Raw genomic sequence first — 25,313 nt, 5'->3', positions numbered from 1 at the left:
ATATATGCACCCAACATAGGAGCACCTCAATACATAAGGCAACTGCTAACAGCTATAAAAGAGGAAATCGACAGTAACACAATAATAGTGGGGGACTTTAACACCTCACTTACACCAATGGACAGATCATCCAAAATGAAAATAAATAAGGAAACAGAAGTTTAAATGACACAATAGACCAGATAGATTTAATTGATATTTATAGGACATTCCATCCAAAAACAGCAGATTACACTTTCTTCTCCAGTGTGCACAGAACATTCTCCAGGATAGATCACATCTTGGGTCACAAATCAAGTCTCAGTAAATTTAAGAAAATTGAAGTCATATGAAGCATCTTTTCTGACCACAACGCTATGAGATTAGAAATCAATTACAGGGAAAAAAAGGTAAAAAACACAAACACATGGAGGCTAAACAATATGTTACTAAATAACCAAGAGATCACTGAAGAAATCAAAGAGGAAATCAAAAAATACCAAGAGACAAATGACAATGAAAACACGACGATCCAAAACCTATGGGATGCAGCAAAAGCAATTCTAAGAGGGAAGATTATAGCTGTACAAGCCTACCTAAAGAAACAAGAAAAATCTCAAGTAAACAATCTAACCTTACACCTAAAGGAACTAGAGAAAGAAGAATAAACAAAACCGAAAGTTAGCAGAAGGAAAGAAATCATAAAGATCAGAGCAGAAATAAATGAAATAGAAACAAAGAAAACAATAGCAAAAATCAATAAAACTAAAAGCTGATTCTTTGAGAAGATAAACAAAATTGATAAGCCATTAGCCAGACTCATCAAGAAAAAGAGGGAGAGGACTCAAATCAATAAAAATAGAAATGAAAAAGGAGAAGTTACAACAGACACCGCAGAAATACAAAACATCCTAAGAGACTACTACAAACAACTCTATGCCAATAAAATGGACAGCCTGGAAGAAATGGACAAATTCTTAGAAAGGTATAATCTTCCAAGACTGAACCAGGAAGAAACAGAAAATATGAACAGACCAATCACAAGTAATGAAATTGAAACTGTGATTAAAAATCTTCCAACAAACAAAAGTCCAGGACCAGATGGCTTCACAGGTGAATTCTATCAAACATTTAGAGAAGAGCTAACACCCATCCTTCTCAAACTCTTCCAAAAAATTGCAGAGGAAGGAACACTCCCAAACTCATTCTATGAGGCCACCATCACCCTGATACCAAAACCAGGCAAAGATACTACAAAAAAAGAAAATTACAGACCAATATCACTGATGAATATAGATGCAAGTATCCTCAACAAAATACTAGCAAACAGAATCCAACAACACATTAAAAGGATCATACACCATGATCAAGTGGGATTTATCCCAGGGATGCAAGGATTCTTCAATATACACAAATCAATCAATGTGATACACCATATTAACAAACTGAAGAATAAAATCCATATGATCATCTCAATAAATGTAGAAAAAGCTTTTGACAAAATTCAACACCCATTTATGATAAAAACTCTCCAGAAAGTGGGCATAGAGGGAACCTACCTCAACATAATAAAGGCCATATATGACAAACCCACAGCAAACATCACTCTCAATGGTGAAAAACTGAAACCATTTCCTCTAAGATCAGGAATGAGACAAGGATGTCCACTCTCACCACTATTATTCAACAGTTTTGGAAGTCCTAGCCATGGCAATCAGAGAAGAAAAAGAAATAAAAGGAATACAAATTGGAAAAGAAGAAGTAAAACTGTCACTGTTTGCAGATGACATGATACTATACATAGAGAATCCTAAAGATGCCACCAGAAAACTACTAGAGCTAATCAATGAATTTGGTAAAGTTGCAGGATACAAAATTAATGCACAGAAATCTCTTGCATTCCTATACACCAATGATGAAAAATCTGAAAGAGAAATTAAGGAAACATTCCCGTTTACCATTGCAACAAAAAGAATAAAATATCTAGGAATAAACCTACCTAGAGAGACAAAAGACCTGTATGCAGAAAACTATAAGACACTGATGAAAGAAATTAAAGATGATACCAACAGATGGAGAGATATACCAAGTTCTTGGATTGGAAGAATCAATATTGTGAAAATGACTATACTACCCAAAGCAATCTACAGATTCAATGCAATCCCTGTCAAATTACCAATGGCATTTTTTACGGAGCTAGAACAAATCATCTTAAAATTTGTATGGAGACACAAAAGACGCCAAATAGCCAAAGCAGTCTTGAGGGAAAAAATCGGAGCTGGAGGAATCAGACTCCCTGACTTCAGACTATATTACAAAGCTACAGTCATCAAGACAATATGGTACTGGCACAAAAACAGAAACATAGATCAATGGAACAAGATAGAAAGCCCAGAGATAAACCCACACACCTATGGTCAACTAATCTATGACAAAGGAGGCAAAGATATACAATGGAGAAAAGACAGTCTCTTCAATAAGTGGTGCTGGGAAAACTGGACAGCTACATGTAAAAGAATGAAATTAGAACACTCCCTTACACCATACACAAAAATAAACTCAAAAGGGATTCGAGACCTAAGTGTAAGACCAGACACTATAAAACTCTTAGACGAAAACATAGGAAGAACACTCTTTGACATCAATCACAGCAAGATCTTTTTTGATCCACCTCCTAGAGTAATGGAAATAAAAACAAAAATAAACAAATGGGACCTAATGAAACTTCAAAGCTTTTGCACAGCAAAGGAAACCATAAACAAGACGAAAAGACAACCCTCAGAATGGGAAAAAATATTTGCAAACGAATCAATGGACAAAGGATTAATCTCCAAAATATATAAACAGCTCATTCAGCTCAATAGTAAAGAGACAAACAACCCAATCCTAAAATGGGCAGAAGACCTAAATAGACATTTCACCAAAGAAGACATACAGATGGCCAAGGGGCACATGAAAAGCTGCTCAACATCACTAATTATTAGAGAAATGCAAATCAAAAGTACAATGAGGTATCACCTCACACCAGTTAGAATGGGCATCATCAGAAAATCTACAAACAACAAATGCTGGAGAGGGTGTGGAGAAAAGGGAACCCTCTTGCCCTGTTGGTGGGAATGTAAATTGATACAGCCACTATGGAGAACAGTATGGAGGTTCCTTAAAAAACTAAAAATAGATTTACCATAGGATCCAACAATCCCATTACTGGGTGCATACCCAGAGAAAACCATAATTCAAAAAGACACATGCACCCCAATGTTCACTGCAGCACTATTTACAATAGCCAGGTCATGGAAGCAACCTAAATTCCCATCGACAGATGAATGGTTAAAGAAGTTGTGGTACATATATACAATGGAATATTACTCAGCCATAAAGAAGAATGAAATTGGTTCATTTGTAGAGACATGGATGGACCTAGAGACTGTCATATAGAGTGAAGTAGGTCAGAAAGAGAAAAACAAATATTGTATATTAATGCATATATGTGGAATCTAGAAAAATGGTACAGATGAACCAGTTTGCAAGGCAGAAATAGAGACACAGATGTAGAGAAAAAATGTATGGACGCCAAGGAGGAAAAGTGTGGGGGGGGATGAACTGGGTGATTGGGATTGACATATATACACCAATATGTGTAAAATAGATAACTAATAAGAACCTGCTGTATAAAAAAGAATAAAATAAAATAATATTCAAAAAATTTTTTTTTAATTTTAAAAAACCTATCAGGAAAAAAAAAAAAAGGCAAGCTAGTAAAAGACTGGATTTGGTTTTCTCTCTCTGTTCAGAGAACAAAGTTTCCTTGGAATGCTGCTTTTGATAACAGATTTTGTGAGTTTCTGTTCCTTTAAGTGATCTGTATTTGCTTTTGAGTTCTCTTGTCACTTTGGTTAAAGAATAAGTATTATCTCAGTGTAAGCTATGATCTTATTTGACCCAATGTTTTGAAACCTTTTGACAAACTTCCCAAATATGAACTTTTAATTAAAGTTCTTTTTACCTCCAGCTAAATATAGGACACTTTAGAGGGTCCCTGAGACATCTCACAGAGAAATATTTAATATTATTTGGTATGTTAAATTACACAGAGAACATTGTCACATGAGTGATAAACCTACTTAGAATACACAGTACTGTATGGATAAATGTTATTAATATAGATATTCTAGAAATTATATAGAGAGCCTGCACGCCGCAATGAAGAGCCCACATGCCGCAATGAAGAGCCCACGCACCGCAGTGAAAGATCCCACATGCCACAACTAAGAACCAGCGCAGCCAAAGATAGATAAATAAATAAATAAATAAATAAATATTTTAAAATATATACTTTTAGTTGTTGTCTTAAAAGGTTTTATGTTACAGCAACTTGGTTAATCTTCTTTGCCAAAAACATTGTAATCAGATCCTTAGCCTTGCCTTTTTAAGTATTTTTTCATTCATAAATAGTTAAAATGATGCTTTGCAAAATTGCTTCATCTTCAAGAAGAATCACTTGACTTTTGACAAGTACACTTTTCTGATAACTTTTAAATCACACTACTAAACTAGGTAAGAAATTTTAAAAGTCTAATGGAAACTGTTAACAAAAAGGATTAGTTACGTAGGATTGAGTAAACTGATGAATGTGGTTATAATTTTTATGGTTTCTGTCTGAGACATTATAAGATTTTAATCTGTGTTTTCCAGATATAAAGAAACCCTTCCCTTCACGCTAATTATGACTTATAGCAATTTGGTAAATTATACCTTTGTAAGCAGAATGGAAACATTTCTCTTTTCTCTCTACCTGATCCCTCCAGAGATTGGACACTCTTAGGTTCCCAGCAGCTTTATCAGAGAAATTAGGAAGGCTACCTCCTAACAGGTGCAGAAATCTGAAGGTATTTTGTGGACATCAAAAAGGGAGGAATTCTCCTAAATTTGTAAGGTGAAATCTGTGGCAAGCCCTTGGCATGGCTTTCCTGGCCCTGGGAAGAATTTTATGATTTCATCAGACTTAATTTGTGAACCAATTAATTTTGATTTAACTATCTTTGATAAAAATGAGGGTTATTTTAGAGAAAAAGAGATGTTTCAATGGACATCAAAATCTTATTGTGTTATTGAGGTCTGTTTTCACTAAGATTCACTTCCCAGATAGTTCCTTGCTGTTCTGTTATACTGTTGCAAAGTTTAATTGAATTATTAAAAGGACACTCTAAATTTGCTTCTGAAATTTAACTCAGTAATCTATCTCTGGATGAAGATCAGATGCTCCATGATCTGCAACCAGGAGATTAACACCAGGCTATGGTCATTTAAAATTAAAGGCTCCCTTATATTGGGGACAATTAAACCACACTAGGGATAACCGGCCTAGTAATACTAAGAAATTGCACTAGGTGTCTTATGGCCAATGCCAATATATAATTTCTCTTAAAGATAAGGATTGGTACAGAACAGACTAAGTCAGACGACTTGGAAATGTACTGGGCAGGACCTGATGGAAGTTCTTGACTTAAATTCTTACTTATGACCTTACTAATACAACTACCTATGTTACTTTTTTTTATATTGCCTGTTTTACAAAATTGTTTCTTGCACTACCAAATGTGTGACTGAGCTTCTGATAAAATGTTGATATATAGCTCCATATGAAATCAAATATTGTAATACTGTAACTCTAGATATGGGAAGAAACAAAAAGAGGGAATATTTTCCTGGACCATAAGAGACTATTAAGACAGGTGGTCCAGAGACTTTTGGCTACTGGGCCTAGGCCAGTAATAGCACACTGAGTGGCCTATCAGTGAAATCTTCGCCAGACCTGGGAATGAGTATTCCTAGAACCATGGGGTGAAATGACTATGAAATGCCCCCCAAACCATGGTCCAATTCATGACTCTGAAGGGGACCTGCCAACAGAAAATTGGCACTTGCCTTCTACATCTGCAAGGATTAGGTCAATGACCACTGCAGCCACTGACCTTCAACAGACACTGAAAGGAATTCAGGGTGAAGATCAGGAATGAGGAACTCCATGCTCTGGGAAAAACTGGCAGAACAGACCTTCAGATAGTTAGATACTTACAGGAGAAGATTTTATGAGCCCAAATTCTTGCATCTTCTCCTATCTAGTAAAGCACTGAAATCACTAACAGTGGCATCTGTTTTGGCCATTATGGAGAGAAATGCAATTGAAAGTCAAAATGAAGTAGCTGTGGTTCAGACATCCAATGTAATACTAGGGGGCATTATGGACGTGATTTCAGACAAGTCCTTGTATTGCTGAGAACTTGAGTTTTCTGAGCTGTGTCAGACTTGGGATGACACCAGCCATTCTCAAAGCAGTGTCTGCTGGCAGACATTGGTAGCTGCAACCTTATGACCTCGAGGTCTCCCCTTGCAACTATTAAATTTTTAGACAATAAAATTGCTTTAGATTAGATGTTAACAGAAAAAGAAGACATGAGTAGTGGCCAATAGTTCCTGTTATGTATATGTTAATACCACATCGGAAGTTAAAACCTACTTAGATAAAAGTAGACAACTAGTTACTTGGGTACAAATCTCCCTAAGGTGTGAGGTCCAAACTGGGTTTCAGGCTTATTCTCCTGAATTCCTCAGGGAATGAGATTTATTTTGTTCATTAAAATTCAAGTTGTCACTCCTCCAAATACTTCTAATTGGGTCTGTTACACCAAAATGTTGGACAAAGGGATTGAGATCTTAATCATACAAGACTCAGATCCAGGACTTGGAGCTCAGAAATATTTCCAATTTGGTGTCTATTCCCCAAATTGAAGCAGGACTATGCCCCATTTCTGCAGGAAGTGGCCAGAGCTGTCATCACCCTCAACCATCATCTTTGAAATGTTGAGGACTATCAAAGAAAAAAGGAGATTGAAAACAAGCAGGACTCTGTGGGGCTCCCAGGTACAAATCCTTTCTGTGCCCTCTGTTTCTGTAGGATACAGGCTTCATCCCAAATTTTGCCTTCCTTTTCTGGGCCCAGTGCTGCTCATCCTGTTAAGCCTCCTGTATGGCCCCTGTCTGTTTTAACTGTGTACAAGGTTTATCTCTATGGTCCAACATGGTCCAACAGTTTCAGATTAAATTTTTGTTACTACAAGGGTAGAAGCTGGTTTCAGACATGGAATACCTCGATTTAGATCAGAGAGAGAGAGAGAGAGACTTCTACTCTACTGGGCAGGATGGCACCCACTCCCAGCAGGAAGTAGTTACAGAAGAAAGAGACCTCCACCCCAATTCCCAAGAAGTATCTTAAGTATGAAGTCTCTCAGTGGGCAGTTGGTAGGAAACTGCTGACCAAAACCACCTTCCTTGGCCAGACACAATGATAACCACTTGCCTGAGTTGTCTCACAACAGAAAGTCTGGATAAAGGATGCAGTGCTGCCATCAAAAACCAACTGGGGGCTGGGGAGGAGCAAGATGGCGGAAGAGTAAGATGCGGAGATCACCTTCCTTCCCACAGATACAGTAGAAACACATCTACACGTGGAACTGCTCCTACAGAACACCTACTGAACGCTGGCAGAAGACGTCAGACCTCCCAAAAGGCAAGAAAATCCCCACGTACTTGGGTAGGGCAAAAGAAAAAAGAAATAACAGAGACAAAAGAATAGGGACGGGACCTGCGCCAGTGGGAGGGAGATGTGAAGCAGGAAAGGTTTCCACACACTAGGAAGCCCCTTTGTGGGCATAGACTGCGGGTGGCAGCAGGGGGAAGCTTCGGAGCCACGGAGGAGAGCGCAGCCACAGGGGTGCGGAGGTCAAAGCGGAGAGATTCCCACACAGAGGCTTGGCGCCCAGCAGCACTCACCAGCCCGAGAGACTTGTCTGCTCACCCGCAGGGGCGGGCAGGGCTGGGAGATGAGGCTTGGGCTTCGGTCGGATCACAGGGAGAGGACTGGGGCTGGCGGCGTGACACAGCCTGAGGGGGGCTAGTGCACCACAGCTAGCCGGGAGGGAGCCCGAGAAAAAGTCTGCAGCCGCCAAAGAGGCAAGAGACTTTTTCTTGCCTCTTTGTTTTGCGGCACGCAAGGAGAGGGGATTCAGAGCGCTGCCTAAACGAACTCCAGAGACGGGCGCGAGCCGTGGCTATCAGCGCGGAACCCAGAGACAGGCACGAGCCGCGGTTATCAGCGCGGACCCCAGAGACGGGCAGGAGACGCTAGGGCTGCTGCTGCCGCCACCAAGAAGCCTGTGTGCAAGCGCAGGTCACTCTCCACACCGCCCCTCCCGGGAGCCGGTGTAGCTCGCCGCTGCCGGGCTCCCGTGGTCCAGGGACAACTTCCCCGGGAGAACGCACGGCACGCCTCAGGCTGCTGCAACGTCACGCCGGCCTCTGCCACCCCAGGCTCGCCTCGCATCCGTACCCCTCCCTCCCCCCGGCCTGAGTGAGCCAGAGCCCCCGAAGCAGCTGCTCCTTTAACCCCTTTCTGTCTGGGCGGGGAACAGACATCCTCAGGCGACCTACATGCAGAGGCGGGTCCAAATCCAAAGCTGAACCCAGGGAGCTGTAAGAACAAAGAAGAGAAAGGGAAATCTCTCCCAGCAGCCTCCGGAGCAGCGGATTAAAGCTCCACAAACAACTTGATGTGCCTGCATCTGTTAAATACCTGAATAGACAACGAATCATCCCAAATTCAAGAGGTGGACTTTGGGAGCAGGATATATTAATTTTTCCCCTTTTCCTTTTTTTGTGAGTGGATATGTGTATGCTTCTCGGTGAGATTTTGTCTGTATAGCTTTGCTTTCACCATTAGTCCTAGGGTTAGGTCTGTCCGTTTCTTTTTTTTCTTTCTTTTTTTTACTTAAAAAAATTTTTTTGTCCTAATAAATGTTTTCTTAATAATTTTTTCCTTATTTTCTATTTTTAGAAATTAAAAAAAATTTTTTAATAAGTTTTTTCATATTTTTTATTTTAAAAAATTAAAAAAAAATTTTTTCTTAATAAATTTTTTTCTTAATAATTTTTTTTCTTATTTTTTCCTATAAAAATTAATAAATCTATCTTTAAAAATTAAAAAAAAATTTTTTCTGAATACATTTACTCTTTTTTTTTTTAAATTTATTTATGGTTGTGTTGGGTCTTCGTTTCTGTGCGAGGGCTCTCTCCATTTGCGGCAAGCGGGGGCCACTCTTCATCGCAGTGCGCGGGCCTCTCACTATCGCGGCCTCTCTTGCCGCGGAGCACAGGCTCCAGATGCGCAGGCTCAGTAATTATGGCTCACGGGCCCAGTCGCTCTGCGGCATGTGGGATCCTCCCAGGCCAGGGTTCGAACCCGTGTACCCTGCACCGGCAGGCAGACTCTCAACCACTGCGCCACCAGGGAAGCCCTACATTTACTCTTAATAATTTTTTTTCTTATTTTTTATTATAATAGCTTTATTTTATTTTATTTTATTTTATCCTCTTTCTTTCTTTCTTTCTTTCTATTTTTTTCTCCCTTATACTCTGAGCTGTGTGGATGAAAGGCTCTTGGTGCTCCAGCCAGGCATCAGGGCTGTGCCTCTGAGGTGGGAGAGCCAACTTCAGGACACTGGTCCACAAGAGACCTCCCAGCTCCACGTAATACCAAACGGTGAAAATCTCTCAGAGATCTCCATCTCAACATCAAGACCCAGCTTCACTCAACGACCAGCAAGCTACAGTGCTGGACACCCTATGCCAAACAACTAGCAAGACAGGAACATAGCCGCATCCATTAGCAGAGAGGCTGCCTAATATCATAATAAGGCCACAGACACCCCAAAACACACCACCAGACGTGGACGTGCCCACCAGAAAGACAAGATCCAGCCTCATCCACCAGAACACAGGCACTAGTCCCCTCCACCAGGAAGCCTACACAACCCACTGAACCAACCTTAGCCACTGGGGACAGATACCAAAAACAATGGGAACTATGAACCTGCAGCCTGTGAAAAGGAGACCCCAAACACAGTAAGATAAGCAAAATGAGAAGACAAAAAAACACACAGCAGGTGAAGGAGTAGGGTCAAAACACACCAGACCTAACAAATGAAGAGGAAATAGGCAGTCTACCTGAAAAAGAATTCAGAATAATGATAGTAAAGATGATCCAAAATCCTGTAAATAGAATAGACAAAATGCAAGAAACATTTAACAAGGATGTAGAAGAACTAAAGAGGAACCAAGCAACGATGAAAAACACAATAAATGAAATTAAAAATACTCTAGACGGGATCAATATCAGAATAACTGAGGCAGAAGAACGGATAAGTGACCTGGAAGATAAAATAGTGGAAATAACTATTGCAGAGCAGAATAAAGAAAAAAGAATGAAAAGAACTGAGGACAGTCTCAGAGACCTCTGGGACAACATTAAATGCACCAACATTCGAATTATAGGGGTCTCAGAAGAAGAAGAGAAAAAGAAAGGGACTGAGAAAATATTTGAAGAGATTATAGTTGAAAACTTCCCTAATATGGGAAAGGAAATAGTTAATCAAGTCCTGGAAGCACAGAGAGTCCCATACAGGATAAATCCAAGGAGAAACACGCCAAGACACATATTAATCAAACTATCAAAAATTAAATATAAAGAAAACATTAAAAGCAGCAAGGGAAAAACAACAAATAACACACAAGGGAATCCCCATAAGGTTAACAGCTGACCTTTCAGCAGAAACTCTGCAAGCCAGAAGGGAGTGGCAGGATATACTTAAAGTGATGAAGGAGAAAAACCTACAACCAAGGTTACTCTACCCAGCAAGGATCTCATTCACATTTGATGGAGAAATTAAAACCTTTACAGACAAGCAAAAGCTGAGAGAGTTCAGCACCACCAAACCAGCTTTGCAACAAATGCTAAAGGAACTTCTCTAGGCAAGAAACACAAGAGAAGGAAAACACCTACAACAACAAACCCAAAACATTTAAGAAAATGGGAATAGGAACATACATATCAATAATTACCTTAAATGTAAATGGATTAAATGCTCCCACCAAAAGACACAGACTGGCTGAATGGATACAAAAACAAGACCCATATATATGCTGTCTACAAGAGACCCACTTCAGATCTAGAGACACATACAGACTGAAAGTGAGGGGATGGAAAAAGATATTCCATGCAAATGGAAATCAAAAGAAAGCTGGAGTAGCAATTCTCATATCAGACAAAATAGACTTTAAAATAAAGACTATTCCAAGAGACAAAGAAGGACACTATATAATGATCAAGGGATCGATCCAAGAGGAAGGTATAACAATTGTAAATATTTATGCACCCAACATAGGAGCACCTCAATACATAAGGCAAATACTAACAGCCATAAAAGGGGAAATCGACAGTAACACAATCATAGTAGGGGACTTGAACACCCCACTTTCACCAATGGACAGATCATCCAAAATGAAAATAAATAAGGAAACACAAGCTTTAAATGATACATTAAACAAGATGGACTTAATTGATATTTATAGGACATTCCACCCAAAATAACAGAATACACATTTTTCTCAAGTGCTCATGGAACATTCTCCAGGATAGATCATATCTTGGGTCACAAATCAAGCCTTGGTAAATTTAAGAAAATTGAAATCATGTCAAGTATCTTTTCCAACCACAACACTATGAGACTAGATATCAATTACAGGAAAAGATCTGTAAAAAATACAAACACATGGAGGCTACAAAATACACTACTTAATAACGAAGTGATCATTGAAGAAATCAAAGGGGAAATCAAAAAATACCTAGAAACAAATGACAATGGAGTCACGACAACCCAAAACCTATGGGGTGCAGCAAAAGCAGTTCTAAGAGGGAAGTTTATAGCAATACAAGCCTACCTCAAGAAACAGGAAACATCTCGAATAAACAACCTAACCTTGCACCTAAAGCAATTAGAGAAAGAAGAACAAAAAAACCCCAAAGCTAGCAGAAGGAAAGAAATCTTAAAGATCAGATCAGAAATAAATGAAAAAGAAATGAAGGAAACAATAGCAAAAATCAATGAAACTAAAAGCTGGTTCTTCGAGAAGATAAACAAAATTGACAAACCATTAGCCAGACTCATCAAGAGAAAAAGGGAGAAGACTCAAATCAATAGAATTAGAAATGAAAAAGGAGAAGTAACCACTGACACTGCAGAAATACAAATGATCATGAGAGATTACTACAAGCAACTCTATGCCAATAAAATGGACAACTTGGAAGAAATGGACAGATTCTTAGAAATGCACAACCTACCGAGACTGAACCAGGAAGAAATAGAAAATATGAACAGACCAATCACAAGCACTGAAATTGAAACTGTGATTAAAAATCTTCCAACAAACAAAAGCCCAGGACCAGATGGCTTCACTGGCGAATTCTATCAAACATTTAGAGAAGAGCTAACACCTATCCTTCTCAAACTCTTCCAAAATATTGCAGAGGGAGGAACACTTCCCAACTCATTCTACGAGGCCACCATCACCCTGATACCAAAACCAGACAAAGATGTCACAAAGAAAGAAAACTACAGGCCAATATCACTGATGAACATAGATGCAAAAATCCTCAACAAAATACTAGCAAACAGAATCCAACAGCATATTAAAAGGATTATACACCATGATCAAGTGGGGTTTATTCCAGGAATGCAAGGATTCTTCAATATACGCAAATCAATCAACGTGATACATCATATTAACAAACTGAAGGAGAAAAACCATATGATCATCTCAATAGATGCAGAGAAAGCTTTCGACAAAATTCAACACCCATTTATGATAAAAGCCCTGCAGAAAGTAGGCATAGAGGGAACTTTCCTCAACATAATAAAGGCCATATATGACAAACCCACAGCCAACATTGTCCTCAATGGTGAAAAACTGAAACCATTTCCACTAAGATCAGGAACAAGACAAGGTTGCCCACTCTCACCACTATTATTCAACATAGTTTTGGAAGTGTTAGCCACAGCAATCAGAGAAGAAAAAGAAATAAAAGGAATCCAAATCGGAAAAGAAGAAGTAAAGCTGTCACTGTTTGCAGATGACATGATACTATACATAGAGAATCCTAAAACTGCCACTAGAAAACTACTAGAGCTAATCAATGAATTTGGTAAAGTAGCAGGATACAAAATTAATGCACAGAAATCTCTTGCATTCCTATATACTAGTGATGAAAAATCTGAAAGTGAAATTAAGAAAACACTCCCGTTTACCATTGCAACAAAAAGAATAAAATATCTAGGAATAAACCTACCTAAGGAGACAAAAGACCTGTATGCAGAAAATTATAGGACACTGATGAAAGAAATTAAAGATGATACAAATAGATGGAGAGATATACCATGTTCTTGGATTGGAAGAATCAACATTGTGAAAATGACTCTACTACCCAAAGCAATCTACAGATTCAATGCAATCCCTATCAAACTACCAATGGCATTTTTCACAGAAGTAGAACAAAAAATTTCACAATTTGTATGGAGACACAAAAGACCCCGAATAGCCAAAGCAATCTTGAGAACGAAAAGTGGAGCTGGAGGAATCAGGCTCCCTGACTTCAGACTATATTACAAAGCTACAGTAATCAAGACAGTTTGGTACTGGCAGAAAAACAGAAATATAGATCAACGCCACAGGATAGAGAGCCCAGAGATAAACCCACGCACATATGGTCACCTTATCTTTGATAAAGGAGGCAAGCATATACAGTGGAGAAAAGACAGCCTCTTCAATAAGTGGTGCTGGGAAAATTGGACAGGTACATGTAAAAGTATGAAACTAGAACACTCCCTGACACCATACACAAAAATAAACTCAAAATGGATTAAAGACCTAAGTGTAAAGCCAGACACTATCAAACTCTTAGAGGAAAACATAGGCAGAACACTCTATGACATACATCACAGCAAGATCCTTTTTGACCCAGCTCCTAGAGAAATGGAAATAAAAACACAAATAAACAAATGGGACCTAATGAAACTTAAAAGCTTTTGCACAGCAAAGGAAACCATAAAGAAGACCAAACGACAACCATCAGAATGGGAGAAAATATTTGCAAATGAAGCAACTGACAAAGGATTAATCTCCAAGATTTACAAGCAGCTCATGCAGCTCAATAACAAAAAAACAAACAACCCAATCCAAAAATGGGCAGAAGACCTACAGACATTTCTCCAAAGAAGATATACAGATGGCCAACAGACACATGAAAGAATGCTCAACATCCTTAATCATTAGAGAAATGCAAATCAAAACTACAATGAGGTATCATCTCACACTGGTCAGAATGGCCATCATCAAAAAATCTAGAAACAATAAATGTTGGAGAGGGTGTGGAGGAAAGGGAACACTCTTGCACTGTTGGTGGGAATGTAAATTGATACAGCCACTATGGAGAACAGTATGGAGGTTCCTTAAAAAACTAAAAATAGAACTACCATACGACCCAGCAATCCCACCACTGGGCATATACCCTGAGAAAACCATAATTCAAAAAGAGTCATGTACCAAAATGTTCATTGCAGCTCTATTTACAATAGCCAGGACATGGAAGCAACCTAAGTGTCCATCATCGGATGAATGGATAAAGAAGATGTGGCACATATATACAATGGAATATTACTCAGCCACAAAAAGAAATGAAATGGAGGTATTTGTAATGAGGTTGATGGAGTTAGAGTCTGTCATACAGAGTGAAGTAAGTCAGAAAGAGAAAAACAAATACAGTATGCTAACACATATATATGGAATCTAAGGAAAAAAAAAAAAAGGACATGAAGAACCTAGTGGCAAGATGGGAATAAAGACACAGACCTACTAAAGAATGGACTTGAGGATATGGGGAGGGGGAGGGGTGAGATGTGACAGGGTGAGAGAGTGTCATGGACATATATACACTACCAAATGTAAAATAGATAGCTAGTGGGAAGTAGCCCCATAGCACAGGAAGATCAGCTCGGTGCTTTGTGACCACCTAGAGGGGTGGGATAGGGAGGGTGGGAGGGAGGGAGATGCAAGAGGGAAGAGATATGGGAACATATGTATATGTATAACTGATTCACTTTGTTTTAAAGCAGAAAGTAACACACCATTGTAAAGCAATTATACTTCAATAAAGATGTTAAAAAACAAACAAACAAACAAAACAAAAAACAAAAAAAAACAACTGGGAGAATTTGGAGGGCCAAAAGAAGGAGGGAGAAGACAATATGTCCTGCCAACTTCCCAGAAACCCTCACAGTGGAATCCACCTTGGCTGAAAGATGTGTGCACCACCAGGAAGGATCCTGAGTTAGACCAAACATGGGCCAAGGAAGATGACTGGCCAGAGACAACTTGGAAACTAACCCCATTACCGTAAAACCTGAGACTGCGAGCCAAGTGACAGAGCAGTTCTCCTAAGTTCCCTTACCCTGCTGCTCTCTGCCCAGGTGCCCCTTCCCAATAAAGTCTTTTGCTTTGTCAGTATGTGTGTCTCCTCAGACAATTTATTTTCTGAGTGTTAGACAAGAGCCCACTCTCAGGCCCTGGAAGGGGTCCCTTTTCCTGCAACATTTTTCCCATCAGATTAACAAAAGTTAAATTGATCCTTCACAACCAATTGGCAAGGATTGTGAAGGAAATCATATACTATCATTGGAAATGTTAATAGATACAGATTTTCTTTCTACACTTAAAAAAACTGCAGCATCGTAGGACAAAATAGACTTGATTTTTTAAAACAACATTCTTCAATTTTATCAATAAAACTCATGAAGGAATATAATTTTGGGTGCAGGTAGTGTTGCTACAAGTCTCCTGAGAGATGTGATTTAACCTTGCTCGTCAGTGAGGCCATGTCATAATTTCATGCAGCCCCTGTTTAAAATATGCCCCTCTTATTCTTGATCCCCACTCCCACTCACTTCCCCCACTGGGCACCTGCATCTCATTTGTCTTTAAGAATGGATTTTTCTTCTAAATATGAAGTACTGCTTTGCGTGTATAAGTGTTAATTTACTGATATGTTCATTTTTATGTATATACTGTATAGGAATTAATTTATTATGTTGGGCTTTGCTTTATAGTTACTGGTATTTACTTAAAAGCAGTATTGGTATTTGCTTTTACAGTACCATGTGAATGACAGTAATACTTTATTTTTCAGAAACTGTGTTTTCTTTGCCTGCAATCTACCAGTATTCACTAATAATAATATATTTCATTTTAATGATTTATATTTTATCAGGTTAGTGGAAGAATACCACATTTCTCCAGTATTGTTTCCAAAAGGATTCCATTACACATTATACTGAATTCACATGAACACAAAACTATGTTTTTAGTGTTGGTGAAGAAGAAATTTTCCTCTACCTTTCTAGGTTGTTCTGGCTGGTCTAACTTTCACAGGAACGTGGACCCCTTCCAGGGCCTGAGAGTGGGCTCTTGTCTAACTCTTGGAAATGAATCGTCCGAGAAGACACACGTGCTGACAAAGCAAAAGACTTTATTGGGAAGGCGCCCGAGTGGAGAGCAGGAGGGTAAGGGAACCCAGGAGGACTGCTCTGTCACGTGGCTCACAGTCTCGGGTTTATGGTAATTGGGTTAGTTTCTGAGTTGTCTCTGGCCAGTCACTCTGACTCTGGGTCCTTACTGGTGGTGTGCAGGTCAGTCAGCCAAGATGGATTCCAGCAAGAAGGATTCTGGAAGGTTGGTAGGACATATTGACTAGAGCCTCTTCTCTCCTTTTGAACTTCCCAGAATTCTTCCGGTTGGTGATAGCTTGTTAGTTCTGCAATCCTTACCAGGACCTCCTGTTGTAAGATAACTCATACAAGTGGTTACTACTGGGCCTGGCCAGGGAGGGTTGTTTCAGTCATTGAAACAACTCAATGTAACAACTAAATTGACATGAGACATATTGTATATTAACGCATATATGTGGAATCTAGAAAAATAGTATAGATGATCTTATTTGCAAAGCAGAAATAAAGACACACATGTAGAGAACAAATGTATGGATACCAAGGGGGAAAGCAGAGGGTGGGAGGAATTGGGAGATTGGGATTGACACATATACACTATTGATACTATGTATAAAATAGACAACTAATGAGAACATACTGTACAGCACAGGAAACTCTACTTAATGCACTGTGGTGACCTAAATGGGAAGGAAATCCAAAAAAGAGGGGATATTTGTCCATGTATATGTATGATTCATTTTGTTGTACAGTAGAAACTAACACAACATTGTAAAGCAACTGTATGCCAATAAAAATTAATTTAAAAATAAATTAATATGAAACAGATTGACAGAAGATAATCAAACGAAGTTCAATAACATGGATACATGGGAGAGGCCCAGGGAAACTGAGTAACTCACCAAAATAGCCAAAGCTTCACCTCAAATACATCTTCAGCTAAAGACAAAAGGATGTTGAGGGTGGGAGGATCAGTAATGGGAGTTGACAAGGAAAAGCACAGTAAACAAGGGTAAGGTTGTTTATGCAGATTTAAGTCCTTGCTTCTTTCATTGATAAGAGTTTCTAGAGATTTGGTCATCCTCCTCTTTCTGGTACAGAAAGGGAGACACCCTTACAAAGGGAAATTTCCCTTATAAATGTAAATGTTTCTTGAGGGTAACTCCTGCTTGGTGTTCATAGTTTTCCTGAATGTCTGCAGTTTCTTAGAAAATAATTGATAATTGATATGCCAGAAACATATTTTGAGGTGGCAAGTTTCTCTCCCCTACATCAGCTACAACATCTTTTTTTTTTTTTTAAAGGTTGTTGACCAAATTCTTTTTTTTTTTAATTTTTATTTATTTATTTATTTATTTATTTATTTATTTATTTATTTATTTATGGCTGTGTAGGGTCTTCGTTTCTGTGCGAGGGCTTTCTCTAGTTGCGGCAAGTGGGGGCCACTCTTCATCGCGGTGCGTGGGCCTCTCACTATCACGGCCTCTCTTGTTGCGGAGCACAGGCTCCAGATGCGCAGGCTCAGTAACTGTGGCACACGGGCCTAGTCGCTCCGTGGCATGTGGGATCTTCCCAGACCAGGGCTCGAACCCGTGTCCCCTGCATTGGCAGGCAGATTCTCAACCACTGTGCCACCAGGGAAGCCCTCAGCTACAACATCTTTTATAACTTTCTCTTCAGCTAAATCTTTTTTTTTTTTTAATTTTTATTTTATTTTATTTATTTATTTATTTTTAATTTATTCATGTATTTTTGGCTGTGCTGGGCCTTCGCTTCTGTGCGAGGGCTTTCTCCAGTTGCGGTGAGCGGGGACCACTCTTCATCGCGGTGCGCGGGCCTCTCACTGTCGCGGCCTCTCCCGTTGCGGAGCACAGGCTCCAGACGCGCAGGCTCAGTAGTTGTGGCTCACGGGCTTAGCTGCTCCGCGGCATGTGGGATCTTCCCAGACCAGGGCTCAAACCCGTGCCCTCTACATTGGCAGGCGGACTCCCAACCACTGCGCCACCAGGGAAGCCCCAGCTAAATCTTTTTTTAATCCTGTTATGAAAAATTAAAAGGTTATACAAAGTAGAGAGAATAGGATAATAAACCTCCATGCAATCATCACCCAGAGTGATTATCCTTTTTACAACTTAAGAATCACTTTAGAATTATGTTCTATATATATAAATAGAATGGACTTAGATTATTTCTCAAGAATTTCCTTATGAAGTCAGTTTGCATCTATGAACCAGAGGTTGAGTAAAAAAAGGAAAAAGGAACATTGCTCACCACCTGGTTCTACAAGGGTTAAGAGGCTACCCACAGCAGTCGCCCCCCAACAGTGGACCCTGGTAGGAATTCAGGGTGAAAACCAGGATGAGGCACTCTGTGCTTTGGATAAATGAGCCCCTAGATAGTTAGATGCATATCTCAGAAAGAATTTTCAATGATCCCAGATTCTTGCATCTTCCCACACATAGAAAAGCACTAACTTCACTCACTTGAGATATCTTTTTTTGTGACTAGCAGTAATATAAGCAGATAGGTTAGGGTGTCCTTGGCAAAAGATGATCAGGCATGGCTTTCTTGACATAAGAGAGACTGTTTTGACCTAAGCCATTTTGTGATCTAAGCCTGGCCTCAATGCTTGCCCTTGAACAGGTCTCAGTAGTCAATGATCCTAAGGGAACAAATGAATGCAGGAACAGAGAAAAGGCAGTCAAACGATAGTGCAGTGATAAAGCAAAGTCCTAGTTCCTCCTCAAAGGGTACACGTAATAATACACTTTTGCATTCTGCAGGAACTAAGGCCCCCCCACCCAGGTGGAGGATGGAATGATGATGTTGACCCTCTTGATTTCAGTCAACTAAAGTTTGGAGTCTGTTGACCTTTACCCCAATTCTATACCTAATTCTCCTCTGCTTGAGCCCCGTCATGAATATGCGTGTACCCTTAGCTTAAAACCTCTCAGATTTTGCTGTTCTGGGATACAGTGCTTTGGGAAGATCCCTGCTGTTCTCCTTACTTGCTGCAAGTAATAAATCCTTCCTTCTCCTGAACTTTGGTGTGGTTCTGTCTTTTGACACCCACCAAGAAGCAAACCCACTTTTCTGATAACAACATAACATATAATACCACAGCAGATTGAAGGCAGAAGCAAATATGGTAAGCCAGATGTCTTCTATTAAGCCAGAAATTAAAGATGTTGGCAAAAATGTAAAACAATGTCACTATTCTCACTATTTGTGTTTGTGTTTTAGAAATATATTTTTCATATTAATATGTGATGACTTTATTATTTTTAAGTGACTTCAATTTTTCTGTTTTATTCGTAATAGCAGCTATCAATTGATATTACCAACATACACAAAACTTCTTTTAGGGTCCTCATTAATATTTAAGGGTATAGGGGAGGAAAACTAACTTTCCCCTTACGCTTCTAGGTTCTTGGCTAAAATCCCCCTGTAGTAAAAAAACAGATTAACAGGAGAAAAAAAAAATTTAACTACATATGCCGTCTACATCTGGCAGCAGCACAAAGACATGGAACTAAAAAGGTGGCCAGAGGATTAAGATTTATATACCATCCTGAGCTATGGAAAGGGATGGGAGCCTGGGATTGCCAAGGGGGGGCAGTTCCTGGAATGGTGAGAAGAGGAGCTGGTAAACAAAGTTGTTATGCTTGCAAGAGAGGTTATTTCTGCTAGTAGCTCTTCTGTTTCAGGCCCCCTTTCTAATGACTCTCCTTACCAAAGGGTAACTTCTACTCTGTTTTCAGAGCTTCTGTGTCTAAAGTTTTACAAAATAGTCAGCTCAAAATAATCTTTATGCCAAAGAAGCTTATTCTGCTACCCTTCAGTGTAAACAGGTCTTGAGATAAAAGAGTGAGAACCACTGCTTTAAAGTTCTAAAAGGAAGAAAAATAGGATGAAGATCGATCACAAAAGAAAAGTTTGCCCTTTAACCTGGAGAGGTGACTCCTTGTCTTAAAAAGAAGGTAAAGAGCATGGATTCCCATCTGATTCAGGTCTTACAAGTTTATTACAGGAAGATGAGGGATTTCCTATCTGATAACCTGTATATTTTATCTACATATTTATTCACTTAGTGTTTTTCTTGGTATAAGTTACTGTAAACAATGTTTAAAGGGTTCTGGTTTCAAGTCATGTTTAGAAAGTCACTTCCTATACCCAGATTGTAAAAATGGTCTCCAATATTTTCTTATATATTTATGTGAGGGTTAATTTTACTTGTCAACTTGACTGGCCGTGGGGTGCCTAGGTTAAACATTTCTGGGCAATGAAAGTAGATGAAGTCACAGGGTGTGAGTAGACAGAGATGACAAGAGGGCCCAGGATTGAGCCCTTGGTCATTCCAACCTTGAAAATCCAGGGAGAGAAACTTCGGTTGCCAAACAAAATGGAATAAGCCTGCTATAGTCTATCTCTCCCACTGATTTTGATCTTGGAGAGGCAGCAGTGGGCAGTGGCTTGAAGCAAGATCTTAGTTCTCTGCCCAGGAATCAGACCTGGGTAGCCTGGATGAAAACCAGGAATTCTTGACCAGCAAGGTCTAGAGGCTATAAGCAGATTTCCCTGGCTCTTGCCCCCAGTGAAAACTGCATTTCTCAGGAGGTAAAAACTGTGAAAACAGATACAAAGTTTATTATTAGAGACACAGCACAACAAGTGGGAGAGCACAAAGAGAAATGGTCTGTTTATTTAAGATAGAGGCATGGTAGAGATACACACCCAGAGAGAAAGGGTGTGGGCCTCCCCCCTAATGAGGAGGAGCGCAGTAAAGAGGCCGTTAAATCATTTATATAGGACAGTTCTTCCCGGCCTTTGTTTACCCTTAGCCAATTATCTGGTTTCCTTTTCCACACCTGACCTGCCCTAGGGCCCTCCCCAACACGCGTGTGCAACTTTTTTCCAAGATGGATTCCAACCCAGAGGCCTAGGGGGAGCATTGGCATCACCTATTCTGGGGTGGCGCCCCCTCCTTTTTGACCCGCAAGGGGCCTTTCTGCCCACGTGCAGTGTCTCCCTTGCCCCAAGGATGGGAAATAGGTGGCCTCCTGATCTTTACTCCAACAGGGTTTAGCCCCTCTGTCCTCAGGAGACAAAGCCTGGCTATTTACCCTGTTTCTGCTGTTATTTCTCTTTCAAAAAGCAAACAGGACGCAGGTTGTAAATATCTAACCTGGAGCCCACCTATCTCCTGTCTCAGGAAATGCAAACAAGAGGCTAGTTTTAAGTGTCTGGCCTGAAGCCCATCTTTTTCTCACCCCAAGAAATGTAAACAGGCGGCCAGTTGTAAATGCCTAGCCTGGAGCCCATCTATCTCCGGCATCAATTTCAACTGAAACCTGGACAAAATACAAAAAGCACTTACCTGAGGACTCTGAAAAGTAATTAAGGGAAGGCGGACTGGGGAGGGAAGGTAAAACTTGTAGAGCAAGCTGTAAGGTGGCAGTGAGTTTCCTGGGGTTTCCCTCCTTTACTCTCAGCTTTGACCCAAGAGTGGGATGGTGAATCGAAGATGGCAAACCCTTGGAGAAAGACCCTTCTAGTGAGAGGACAGGGAAAGGGCACATGGAGAGTGTGAGTTCTCGCCTTGCTGTGCCTGAGACCAGTTCACGACCCAGTAGGGAAATTGCACTCCAGGGCTACAGAAATGGGGGAAAGAGACCACTTCTTACAAAGAGTGTGTGTGTGTTGGTGGGTGGATTCTCCTGTTATTTTTCTCTTTTGCCACTTTGTCCTCAGGGAAGGCCCGATTGCTCAGAACTGCGCAATAGCACTGGGAGGCTAAGTTTGCAGGAAAACACCATCTTTTTGTCCACATGTAATAGGAAAAGAAAGTCAGCGCGTGTGGGGGAAGCAGGTGGGACCTGGAGAAGGGAATTCCCTAACTCTGTGGATAGCTCCAGGCCCACCTCTAGCTGCTTTGAGAAATGAGCTGCAATGTAAACCCACAGGAAGTCCCAGACAGCTCCTGAGTGGCTCATGCCTGGGGCACATCCAAATATATTAAAAGCCTCTTAAAAATCAACAAGAAAGCAAACAACCCAGTTTAAAAAATGGACAAATGACCAGAACGGACATTTCATCAAAGAAGATAAAGAGATGGCAAATAAGCACACGAAAGATGCTCAAAATCCTAGCCATCTGTGAAATGCAAATTAAAAACAAAGATACTACTACACACCTATTACAATAGATAAAACTTTTAAAGAATGACAGTGTCAAGCTCTGGCAAATAGGTCGAGACTGGAACTCAAGTTGCTGGTAGGAGTGCAAAATGCCAGAGTTACTTTGGAAAATAGTTTGTCAGCTTCTTTTAAAGTTAGACCAGGGCCGCAGTGGCAGAGGAAGCGGCACCGGCGGCGGTAGCAGCAGCTACAAGCTCCCTGTGCCAGGGCGCTGCTGTACGCGCCCCAGGAGCGGCCCGCACCGCTGCCCTTGGAGCTGCCTGACCCCGCCAGCGTGTCTGTCGGCCCCCAGCCCGGCAGCGCCCCCAGGAGTCCTCCGACTTGTCTTCGGCCTTTCGCGCCACCCGCAGCCTCAGCCCCAGCCGTAGGCCCAGCCACCGGCACAACCCCAGCCCCAGGTCCTGCGGCAGCTCCTCCAGACCCAGTCCCTACGCCGACACCCTGGTGGTTGGGATGCTCTTCTCCAAAATCAACTTGCTTGCCCACCTGCGCGTCGCGCCCTGCCACGATCTGCACGGCACCAAGCTGGCACCCGGCAAGGAGAAGGAGCCCCTGGAGTCGCAGTACCAGGTGGGCCCACTACTCAGGCATCTGTGTGGCCCGTGACCAACAAGCACGTGGAAGGACCGGATCTCCGACTGCGGAGAGCTGCCTAATGGCACCCGAGTGTCTATGGAAGTGGTTCTGCTGAAGAAGGTGAGCTCGGGCTTCCCCGGCATCATTAGGCTCCTGGACTGGTTCAAGAGGCCCGACAGTTTCGTCCTGATCCTGGAGAGGCCCGAGCTGGCTCAAGACCTCTTCGACTTGATCACGGAAAGTGGGGCCGTGCAAGAGGAACTGGCCCGCAGCTTCTTCTGGCAGGTCCTGGAGGCACCGTGACATCAAGGACCAGAACACCATTATCCGCCTCAATCGCTGCGAGTTCAAGCTCATCGACTTCGGGTCAAGGACGCCGTCTACACGGACTTTAATGGGACCCGAGTGTACAGTCCTCCAGAGTGGATCTGCCACCATAGCTACCATGGCAGGTCGGCGGCCGTCTGGTCTCTGGGGATCCTGCTGTAGGATATGGTCTATGGAGATATTCCCTTTGAGCATAATGAAGAGATCACTGGGGCCAATTTTTCTTCAGGCAGAGGCTCTCTTCAGGGTGACAGCATCTCATTAGCTTCTGCTTGGCCCTGAGACCATCAGATCAGCCATCCTTCGAAGAAATCCAGAACCATCCGTGGATGCAAGATGTCCTCCTGCCCCAGGAAACTGCTGAGATCCATCTCCACAGCCTGTCACCAGGGCCCAGCAAATAGCTTTTGCGGAAGGTTTTCCCCTCTCTGTCAGATGCTCACGGGAGGGGAAGTGTCTGTTCCCAGCGTCCCAAGTACCAGTGACACTTCTCTCCAAGCAGGACAGTGCTTGATACAGGAACAACATTTACAACTCATTCCAGACCCCAGGCCCTGGAGGCCGCCTCCCAAAGGGAGGAAGAGACTCCACTCCAGCCGCCCTAGGCCTCGACTCCTCCCACAGCTGCTCTCCTTCTCATGGAGTCCAGCATTGCTGGACTCTGCAAAATCCCCGGGGGGGTGGGGGTGGGCGTGTGTCAGAATCCTGCCATGGAACTGTTCCCTTCATCAAGAGTTCTGCTGAATGTGCGATGGGTCGGGTAGGGGGAAATCGGGTTGGGGTGGGATAGGACTAGCACCATTTTAAGTCCCTGTCACCTCTTCCGACTCCTCTGAGTGCCTTCTGTGGGGACTCCGGCTATGCTGGGAAAAGCACTTGAACTTGCATCTTTTACCTGTTGCTTCTCCAAAAATCTGCCTGGGTTTGGTTCCTTCTCTTTCTCCCCCACCCCTTCTCCCCGCCCCGTCCTTCACATGAAAGGTGCCATGGAAGAGGCTACAGGGCCAAATGCTGAGCCACCTGCCCTTTTTCCACCTCCTTTAGTAAAACTCCCAAGTGACCTGGTCTTCCTTTTTGGTTTTTACGTAACTGTTTCTAAGCCAAGACCTCACACACACACACAAAATGCACAAACAACGCAAATCCAAAAAAAAACCCCACAAAACTGTAAATGTGTGTACAGTTGGCATGGTAGTGTACAAAAGGATTGTAGTTGATCTAATTCTTTTTTAATTTTGCCTTTAAGTTATTTTACCTGGTTTGTTTTGTTTTGTTTTGGCTTTTTTTGAAAGATGCGCATTTTAACCTGGAGGTCAACGTTATGTATTTATGTATTTATTTATTTGGTTCCCTTCCCGCTTCAAGCTTTCATGGCTACCACCATAGTTTTCTTTTCTTCTTTCCTCCTCTGACTTGGGGACCTTTTGGGGAGGGCTGTAGCGCTTGCTCTGCTCCTTCATAGGGTGACAGGACTCAGGTGGGACAGCTGCTGCAGCTCCCTGACTGCTGCGGGCCCCCTGGCCTGGTTTCCCAAGTGGGTATGGGGTTCATGGGTGATGGGGGAGGGGCGTAGCTGACATGTATATAGGGTGGATATATGAAAAGCAGTTCTGGATGGTGTACATTCCGCATCCTCTCTGGGGCTGTGTTTTGAGCAGCATGTGGCCTTCTGGTTTTATCTGCGTGAAATACTGTACAGGGGAATAAAAGAGATTTTTTTAAAATATATACTTGGTGTTTTTTGAATAAAAACCTTTTGTCTTAAAATAAATAAATAAAGTTAGAC

At 41.4% G+C, this 25,313-nt stretch overlaps 1 long non-coding RNA gene and 2 pseudogenes across 3 annotated transcripts in view; 2 read left to right on the top strand and 1 right to left on the bottom strand.

The window, feature by feature from the left end:
- The window catches only part of LOC309628314, an 882,984-nt gene that overhangs the window by 122,228 nt on the left and 735,443 nt on the right, over positions 1–25,313 (bottom strand). The window lies entirely within an intron of this gene.
- LOC309628307 (tripartite motif-containing protein 75 pseudogene) overlaps positions 1–25,313 on the top strand; it is a 52,959-nt pseudogene that overhangs the window by 17,405 nt on the left and 10,241 nt on the right. Inside the window, exon 2 of the transcript XR_014249454.1 lies at positions 4,166–6,903. The product of XR_014249454.1 is annotated as a tripartite motif-containing protein 75 pseudogene (transcript). The remainder of the gene's footprint in view (positions 1–4,165; positions 6,904–25,313) is intronic.
- On the top strand, positions 18,450–24,178 carry LOC309628132 (serine/threonine-protein kinase pim-1 pseudogene; annotated as a pseudogene). Its single transcript has one exon. The product of its transcript is annotated as a serine/threonine-protein kinase pim-1 pseudogene (transcript).

Source organism: Balaenoptera borealis (assembly GCF_965194805.1).
Source record: "Balaenoptera borealis genome assembly, chromosome: 4".
Lineage (NCBI taxonomy): Eukaryota > Metazoa > Chordata > Mammalia > Artiodactyla > Balaenopteridae > Balaenoptera > Balaenoptera borealis.
This window is presented reverse-complemented; position numbering and strand designations above follow the sequence as displayed.